Source organism: Arvicanthis niloticus, unplaced genomic scaffold (assembly GCF_011762505.2).
Source record: "Arvicanthis niloticus isolate mArvNil1 unplaced genomic scaffold, mArvNil1.pat.X pat_scaffold_73_arrow_ctg1, whole genome shotgun sequence".
Lineage (NCBI taxonomy): Eukaryota > Metazoa > Chordata > Mammalia > Rodentia > Muridae > Arvicanthis > Arvicanthis niloticus.
Genome location: NW_023046343.1, coordinates 243,771 through 253,100, shown reverse-complemented (window position 1 = coordinate 253,100; position 9,330 = coordinate 243,771). Strand labels below are relative to the sequence as shown.

General features: G+C 44.3%; 1 pseudogene; it reads right to left on the bottom strand.

The window, feature by feature from the left end:
- Window positions 1–1,337: 1,337 nt before the first annotated feature.
- On the bottom strand, window positions 1,338–3,738 carry LOC117702358 (crooked neck-like protein 1 pseudogene; annotated as a pseudogene).
- Between the last annotated feature and the right edge of the window lie 5,592 nt (window positions 3,739–9,330).

The window sequence follows — 9,330 nt, the reverse complement described above, 5'->3', positions numbered from 1 at the left end:
ATTGACCTTCTCCTAAAAGCATGTTCAGGTCCCAGCTAGGATTACCCGCCTGAGCATTCATCGCGGCAGTTTTCTTACTAGCCTCACGCCATTCTGAGCTCCAAAGCAAGTAATCTCCTCCTGACAAAGTAGCCTTACACAAAGTTTTCCAATCTTGGGGTGTTAAATTTGATTCTACCACAGTATCCAATAAAGCTTGTGTGAAGGGCGCCGTAGGCCCATATTGAGAAACCGAAGTTTTCAACTCTTTTATCACTTTAAACTCTAATGCCTGATATTGTCTAGTTCTTTGGTTCTGTTGATCAACTACTTCCACTACAGGAAACGCTAACAAGTCAGATGTATCCTGCCCATCCCTGCGGGCCTGACTCACAGCTCTTTCTAATGGCGATTGACATATCCCAGAATCATCGCTCCTTTTTGCACCTGACTGACACTTTAACTCCTGTAGCTCGTTAGTCAATCTCTGCAGCTTAATTTCCATCTCGAATTTATATGCCTTCATGTCCATCTGGGCAGCTTCTGCTGCATCAAATACCGTAGGTGGAGCAGAAGGTGCATAGGGAGGGGGCCATTCCTTGTGGCATTTGGAACCCCCTATTTTCAAATCAGCTCCTTTCTCTAGCTCTGATTTATTACCAGAGTTTCCGAATTCTTTTATCTGAGCTGGAGAAAGTGTACTAGGTCTACATTTCCCTGATTTAGGGTTGAGAATGCCCCTTTTGGTACAAGGGCTTTCTGATGGGTGTTCTTGGAACTCTTCAAGCTGCGCCTGGGCAATAGCTAAAGCCTGCGAGGTCTCTTTATCTGTTTTATTATCAATTGCGTCTTTTACCAGTTTCCAAAGGCAGAGGGTGTTATAATCTGCCCTGGTGGTTTTCAAAACCTCTCCGACTGTCTCCCAGGTCTTTTTTTTTCAACGTTCCTTCTCGAGGGAACCATGGGCAGCATGAATCTACCTCTGCCAAAAAATCTTCCAACACACTATCTGACAACCCAGCTCCTCCCATCTGAAGCAGCTCTCAAAGGCTGCAGGCAAATGCCCTTTTAGAATTCTCCTGGCCCATAATTTACTGTCACCCACTAGGCAGAATAGGCGTCGGGTCAACACCTATCTGACCTAGACCGTATCCCCCAAAACACACTTCCTGCAAACGCGGCCTTCAAAATTTAACTAGCGCTAGCTTCAATATTGTTTGCTACTTCCTAAGTGTGTGGGATACCTTCTTAGTCCTGTTTTCCGTGGAGCTCCACCTAAGACAGCTTTCCTCAGCTCGGTCCCCCGTTTTCAAGTCCCATGTTGTGCGCGGCACTCTGTAGCCGCCCATGGCCACAAGTCAATTGGGTTCACCTGAAAGGGGGGCTGGGAATGAAAGGGGCTGGAGGTCGAGAAGAGATGAGGCCAAGACAAAGTTCTCTGATCAAGACCCAAAGCTTTAATGTGCAGCTCTCAATTTAAAGGGGAAGACCCAACCCACAACCCCTCCTGGTTCCAGATGGGTGGGATAATCCATAGTCGTTCCAGGTTACAGTCAGAGATGTCTCAAGGCAAGCCCAGGGGCAGTTCTGCTTCTGTGTTCAGGGCAGCCAAGGTGGGTAACTGCACCTAGATCCCGTCACTTGACCTTGTTGTGGTAACCAAGGTCTCTTCAGGCTTGCTCATGGTGGGGGGGAAGGTACACTGTTCTGCAGCTTCTCTTTCCTGTTGCTGTTTCTTCCAAAGCTTGGCCATCGCCAGAAGCTTGAGGTTAGGCTGGTTGGCAGCATCCTCTGGAAAGATGTAGTCATAGACTTCTACCCATCCGGCATCAGACCCATCGTCGGCCTGGACCTTTCTTCTCTTCTTGACCTTTTCTGGCATGAGTTTGTCTACTCTCTCCTTGTCTGATGCTGTTCCAAATTTATCTTCAAACTTTCGCCAGGATTCGAGCAACATAAGCCTCTCTTCTTTTTCCTCACAGTTTCTCATGGTCTTGTTAGCTTCTTCATAAATATGTCTGCATTTAGCCACACTTCCTTCTTCTTTCCCAGAAGATAACTCAAACTGAGCAAAACTAATCCATACCTTGACGTGCTGTGTTCGCTGAAGCAACTGTCGGTAAAGGTTTCTTGTTCTCTCAGTTTCTTCCTGCTCAATCTCAAAATCAATATATGATTTCCAAAGTACCTCTGGCATATCCAAGCGTGGCTGGCTGATGGCTAATTCATATATTGCCCGAGCTCTCTCAATATCACCAAGGATTGTCTCTAATTCTGCAAACTTAATCCATGACGTACAATTTTCAGGTCCAAATTCCAAAAACTTTTCATAAAGCTTTCTGCATCTGTCAAATTCTCGAAGCTGTAGTTCCAGTTCTATGTAACCTTTGAATAACTTGTTCTTTGGACATTTGCCTATGGAAGTTCCCAGAGCTCTTCTGGCAAATGGCAGATTTTTCTGTCTTATTTCAAACTGTGCGTAATATAACCACATTTTGGCAAACGTGAACTTTTTGTGAGGAATGTGTTCCAAAGACGCTTGATATACCTGTCTTGTCCTCTCAGGATCCTTGGCCTCCAGCTCTTCATAGAGTGCATAGTTAATCCAGAGGTAGATGTAGCGCTTCCAGTGCCTCTTCTCCTGGATGGGTGGCACATTGGCAATGGCTCTCTCATAGACTTCCCGCACAGTGTCAGCTTCTGCATCACTTTCCACCAAGCGTAAATAATCAAACCATGCATCATAATTGTGTGGATCAGCCTTCACTTCTTCTTCATACTGGAATCTCCGCTTGCTCATGATGATATCTTCTATACCCCTCCGGTCACCAAACTTCTTCTCAAAGAGGGTATAGTTTTTAAAGAGTTCTTGGGCTTCTTGTTTTGGAATCCTATCCAGGGCATATCTGTAGATAACTCGTACCCTTTCAAATTCTTTCTGGTTTTCCTCAAATTTAGCAAAGGCCACATACAGGTGTTCGTCCATATGCTCATCCCCAAAAAACTCAACCGCTCTCTCGTAGACTCTCCGAGCTTGAGCAAAATAAGCATGCTTCTCTTCAAACCGAGCATACTTGATCCAGTTCTTCACAGCAGGGTGCACGAGCACAAAGCGTTCATAAATGGTGCGGGCCTTCTCCACCTCTTTGTATCTCAGCTCGAAGTTGATATAGGAGTGCCAGGCCTGCTCCTCAGGCTGCCATTCCATCCAGCGTTCAAACACCTGCCGAGCACCAGGAGGATTGTTCAACATCTCCTCCATGTGTGTGTACTTGTACCAGAACTGGTCGACTCGTGGCAGAGTTGTTACGGCACGGTCCCAGATATTTCGGGCATGGTTGACCTGGCGGTTCTTCATTTCCATTTCTGCATATTTCAGCCAGAGTGGAATAGTCCGGTTGTTGACATCTAAAGCACGCTCGTATATGGATCGAGCACTTTGAATCTCCTTTAGACTTTCCTCCCATTGTGCATATTTTATCCAGTTGCTAATCGCAGTTCCATTTTTTCTTATGTTATCTTCAAAAGTCTCCCTTTTCCGTAGTTTGTAATCCTCTAATTCTTCTTCGTCTGTGATCTTCTGCTGAGGTGGAGGTGGGAGGAGCTCGAGTTCTCTTTCTTTAGCTTCTCTTAGAAGCTGCTCAGCAGTTATCTGTACCTCTGCAGGCGCTTTGTTTTTCACCTTGGCCACTTTAGGAATCCGCTGTTTCCCGGCTGCTGTGGAGGCCGCCATGATTGCAGAGGCGGAAAACGAGCGACCCTGGCCCACACCTGGACTTCAGAAACCGACTTCAAGAAACAGCCCGCGCTGCAGAGCCAGCCCACAACAAACTAGATTCCGGAACCGGAACCGGAAACAGAACTTGAAAGGACGACCTTTGACCGCCGCAAAAATCAGGGTAAACTCCAAGTCGTTTTCTTAGCAACCGCGCAGGCGTCCTCTGTGGAGCAGCGCAGCTTGCAGGAGGTGAGAGTGAGGTGGATAGCGTGGGCTGCACCGCAGGGACTTGGGCCTCGGGTGGCTAGGGCTCACCCAGGTCTAGCTCAATGATGCGTGCAGCTGTAGGCAGTGCCACCTTCGAGGGGCATAGAAACCCATCTCCGATGTGGAAACTCGGGGGAGAAGCCGAAGCAGTTCTTTCATTATAAAATATGGCAAGAACACACCAAGTCCCGGGCAAAGCCAGAAGATTTCACTTACAAAGAAATTCACATGAAGACAACAGGTTAGCTAGAAGAGACACCCACTTGGTTTTTCTCATTCTCTGCAGTCCTACATTCTCACTCATTAAGAGGAAGGGACTTGTGGTTTAATGGGATGGAGCTGCCATGCTAGGCTAGCCATAGAACCACTCTGTGATCTGCTGAGTGGTTGCTCAAAATCTTTTTTTTTTTTTTTTTTTTTTTTTTTTTTTTTTTTTTTTTTCCGAGACAGGGTTTCTCTGTATAGCCTTGGCTATCCTGGAACTCACTCGGTAGACCAGGCTGGCCTCAAACTCAGAAATCTGCCTGCCTCTGCCTCCCAAGTGCTGGGATTGCTCAAAATCTTAAAACCAGCTCTATGTATCGCTCCCTTGCCCTGAAGGCTTCATACCTTCCCTAGAGGACAGAGAGAATTTAATGGGGAAATTACTAGATAGGCTTTAGTTATCTTTTTTTTCTAAAAACTTCCTCAGAACAGCTTTCTGATAGAGAGATACTTTTAAATTTCTTTCACTTATTTTTAGCGTGTGTATGTGATGTGTGTACATGGCACTGTGTGTGTGTGTGTGTAGACAACTTTGTGGAATTGGTTCTCCTGATGGGAAAAATCTTACCTTTTCTGTTTGCTTTGAAACTATATCGCTGTGGCTAGCCTGGAACTTGATATGTAGACTACACTAGCCTCAAACTCAAGATCTGCAGCTTGCCTTCACTGGGACTGGGACATCTTTATATCTGGCTGGTTTATTTGTTTTGTTTCTTTTTCTCTTTGTTTCTTTCTTTGCTTCTTTTTCCTTTGTTTTCTTCCTTCCTTCCTTCTTTCCTTCCTTCCTTCCTTCTTTCCTTCCTTCCTTCCTTCCGTCCTTCCTTCCTTCCTTTCTTCCTTCCTTGACAGGATCTCATGTACTACAGGCTGACCTCAAATTCTTCATGTAGAAAACACAAATGACCTTGATTATTCTGCCTCCAAATGAGAACTGGGTTACGGTTTATAGGCCTCTAGGAACAGAACCAAGCACTCTGCCCACTGAGTTCCAGACCGAGCCCCCAATACCCATTTTGTATGTATAGAAGCACATTAAAGAGTAACTGTATCTGAACCAATGGCCAACCTGCAGTGTGCTTGACTGTGTCTGCTTCATCCTTCCCTCAACTTTTATACAAGCCTTCAACAAGGTAGAGGAAACTGAAACATTTCTTCTTTGGTTTGAGTTGCCCCTCAACTGTCTGGTGTCCAAATATTGTTGGGGTTTCCTTGCAGGATTTCGGGAACATGCATGTTATCTCTCCGGGTGTGGCTTAACAAGAAACCAACAAGACAGATCAGTTGTCTGTATTGCAAATCCCAAGGCCCAGATTTCTGCCTGGGATATTCATGAGGTGAGTCTGGCCAATGAGTAGCAAAAGTTACCTGGATGTGAATTGTGATTTCATCTTTTTGTTGTTGGTGATGATGAGACAGGATCTCCATGTATAGACCTGACTGTCCTAGAAGTCCCCATGTAGATCCACCTATCTTGGCTCCCCATGTGTCAAAAGGTTTACACCACACACCTGATTTCCCCCCCCCTTTTAGATTTATGAGTGTTTTTTGTGTATATATGTATGTGTGATGCAAGTGTGTCTGCTGCCTGTGGAGGTCACAAGAGGTTGTCAAGTCCCTTAAAACTGTAGTTGTAGATGGCTGTAAGCTGTGGGCACTGGAGCTGTGGGCTGGACTCGGGTCCTCGGCTAGGCCATCTCTGCAGTGCCTGTCAGTGTTTCAAAGTTTTTATCATAGAGATTGTTCACATACTAGGTCGGGTTTCCCCAGGTATTCCTTTTTTTTTTTTTTAGGACATGTTTTTTATTTTATATATGTATGTGCCTTGTTAGTTTATGGTTGGTGCCAGATATATTTTTTATTTTATATGTGTATGTGCCTGTGTTAGTTTGTGGTTGGTGCCTGCTGGCCAAGGCCAGAGACTGAGATGTTGTGTAGGCTTTGGGAACCCACCTAGGGTCTTCTGCAAGAACATTACTTGCTCTGAGCTGCTGAACCATCACTCTGGCCTCTTACTCCAGGGTTTGTTTGTTGTTGTATTTTTGGTTTGGAACAGGGTTTCACTGTGTAAGAACCTTGGGGGATGCTGCTCTGTAGACTGGGCTGGCCTAAAACTCTGAGATCTACCAATCTCTGCCTGCTGGGATCAAAAGTGTGTACCATATCCACCAGGCCCTTTTAGGGTGGTGTTTCAAGGCTGCTGTGGATGGAATGGCTTCCCTGATCCTCTCTCACTGTGTCTATTGCTGTATAGGAAGGGCACTAATGTTCTTTCCCATGTTAACTTCATAGCCTATCAATCTGCTGGAAGTTTATCAGTTCTAAGAGTGTTCCGGTGGAGTCTCGGGGTCTCTAAGTACAGGCTCATAGTGTCTGCCAATGAGGCAACTCTGGCTTCTCTTTCCTATTGGCATCCCTTTTGTTTGCTTCTTTTGTTCGATTATTCTAGCTAAAACAATACCATTTTGAGGAAGAGTAGAGATTGTGGATATACTTGTCTTGTTCCTGATTTTGCTGGAAATGCTTTGAGGTTTTTTGTTTGTTTGTTTGTTTTTGTTTTAGTTTTTGTTTTTTTTTTTTTTTTTTTTTGGTATTTGAGGGGATTCAGTAAAGAAACTGCTGACATGACTCTCCATAATAATGATTAAGGTTGTTTACTGTAGATATGAGAGAGCAGCCAGAGGCATCTAGAAGAGTTCAGAGCAGACAGAGGAAGAAGTAGATTATGTTGTGTTTTTAAAAAACCAGGATATGTTTTGTGAGCAAAGTCTGGTGAGGTGGAAGGGTGCCTTGGTGGGCCGACCTTGAGGCATCCCTTCCCCCTGAGGTAGCAAACATATGATGGGTATAGTATAGAATAGAGGTTATTTAAGGCAATGATAAGGGAGGAGAGAAAGAGAGGAGGGGAGGGGGAGAGTGAAAAGGGAAAAGGGGGTTAAGGAGAGAAAAGAGTCAGACTGAAGGGGCAGAGAGAGCAAGGAGGGGACAAACAGCCCCTTTTATGGCAAGCCAGGCCTACCTGGCTGGAGCCTAGAAGGCATGCTCACATTTCTCCATTTTGCTTTAATTTTTAAAAGGAGAAACTAGAAAAGAGGTGGTGGTGAACCAGGGATAGGACCATCTTGATCTTTAGCTGTTTCCTGCTGACTTTGAGGTGTTGTGTCCCTGTGAAACCTAAGAAAACAAAGATGGGGATGTTGGTCCAGTCTTAGGAGAATTGGCTGTTTCTTTGCTATCTAGGATCTGTGGGGCCATCTGTGGATAGGAAGAAGCAGGTGTAGTAGAAGCATCTGTGTCTGTGAGAGCAGGTGCTGGCACATCTGTTGTTTCTCTGGAGCTGTTCTGGATACAGATGTTGAGTAGATGCCTGGATATAGCAAGATGCTGAAATATATATATATGGTATGTATATATATAATATATATATTAGAGGTAGAGAATACAGTTTAGTACTTTGGGGAGAATAATCTTCTTAGGTGTATATTTGAAACCCTTAGGTCTTGGTGGTTGGAGTGAGAGAAGTCCCAATCCCAGGGAACAAGAGGGGAACCCCATCCTCTGGAATAGGTAACAGGTAGAAACTTAGGCTATTGATTGGCAAGTGTACTTATCTAGATGGAGTCTGTTTGGTCTATGATACATGGATCTGAGTGGGTTTCTTGGAGCTTATAAGTTTACAAAAGAGATAAATCTGTTAACAGCATGAACACTATTTGAGATGCATTTAGGGAAGACAAAAACCTTTTGTGGAGCAGAAGGAGGAAGAAGGGCTTTTTCCTTCTATCTGGGAGATTGATTCTATTTACATTTAGCACGATGATAAACCTTTTAAGGTTACATTTAAAAGACAATTAAAGAAACTTGAAATTTTGACCTTGTGAATATGATAGTTGAATATATAGATTAGTATGAGAAACACCTTAAGTCTATAGTTAAGAGTGATAGAGAAAAGGTACGTGGTCTTGACAACAGCAGAGTCAGGGCAGCTGATGACAGCTGAAGATGACTTGACAGGGTCACTGCAGATGCTGTAAGTGGCAATTGTGAGTTAGTTCACCGTGTACATATAGCCAGCAATCTTTAAAGTGCCCAGGTTGCATGACATTAAGGACTTGGTAGGCATAGGTCAGGGTCTGAAGCAAAAGTTGAAATGGCAGGTTACTGTTATTTATGAGGGGGGATGTCAAGGAAGTAAGGACCTTGGAAAAGTGTAAGAGTAGAATGTTCAGTCTCTGGAACCTGCTTGGTGAAAGGAGAGAACTGATTCCCACAGGTTATTATCTATCCACTCCATGTATATGAGCATAGGCATGCACTCACACACACACACACACACACAGGCACACACAAACACACACACACACACAGGTACACACACACACATGTATACAGTTACTCGTACACACAGGCATGCATGCATAGGCACATACATACTCAGGTACACACACAGGAGTGCATACATATACATACACACATGACAAGTAAGTATTAAAAAGTTTTAAAACAAATTCAGGACTGTAATGTCATGATAGTCTAATTATCAGTTGATAAGCTTCACTCCCATTTGAGTACTGACATCTTGTTTTTTCTTTGACAGCTCTTATAACAAAACATTATATGACAATGTGAGCATAATTCAAATGATGACAAATGGTCCCACCCACAACTATCTGATGGCATATACCTTGAACATATGTTCTTGAAAACTGAGTAGGTTATGTGTCCTCTTCCTCAATGATAATAAAAGTCTATTTGCAAGCCCAGGCTGGTGATTTCAGTGTTGCTAAGAAGTGAAGAGCCCAAATGTGGTGGTGCACACCTTTAATCCAGATACTGGGGAGGCAGAGGCAGCTGGGAGATCTGAGTTCTGAGGCCAGCCTGGTCTACAGAGCTAGTTCCAAGCCAACCAGGGCTACATTATGAGAACCCATCTCTGAAACAAAACCCGTGGCTAGTTGTAAGAGCAATTTGTCTGTGACATCTGACACTTCACTGCTATAGGTTTGACTCAGATGACCAGGGCATGTGGGCAGCTTCTCACTGCAGAAGCCATGTGGCAAATTTAAAAAAAAGACCTTTTTTGAGAATATAATTACCATTTCCCC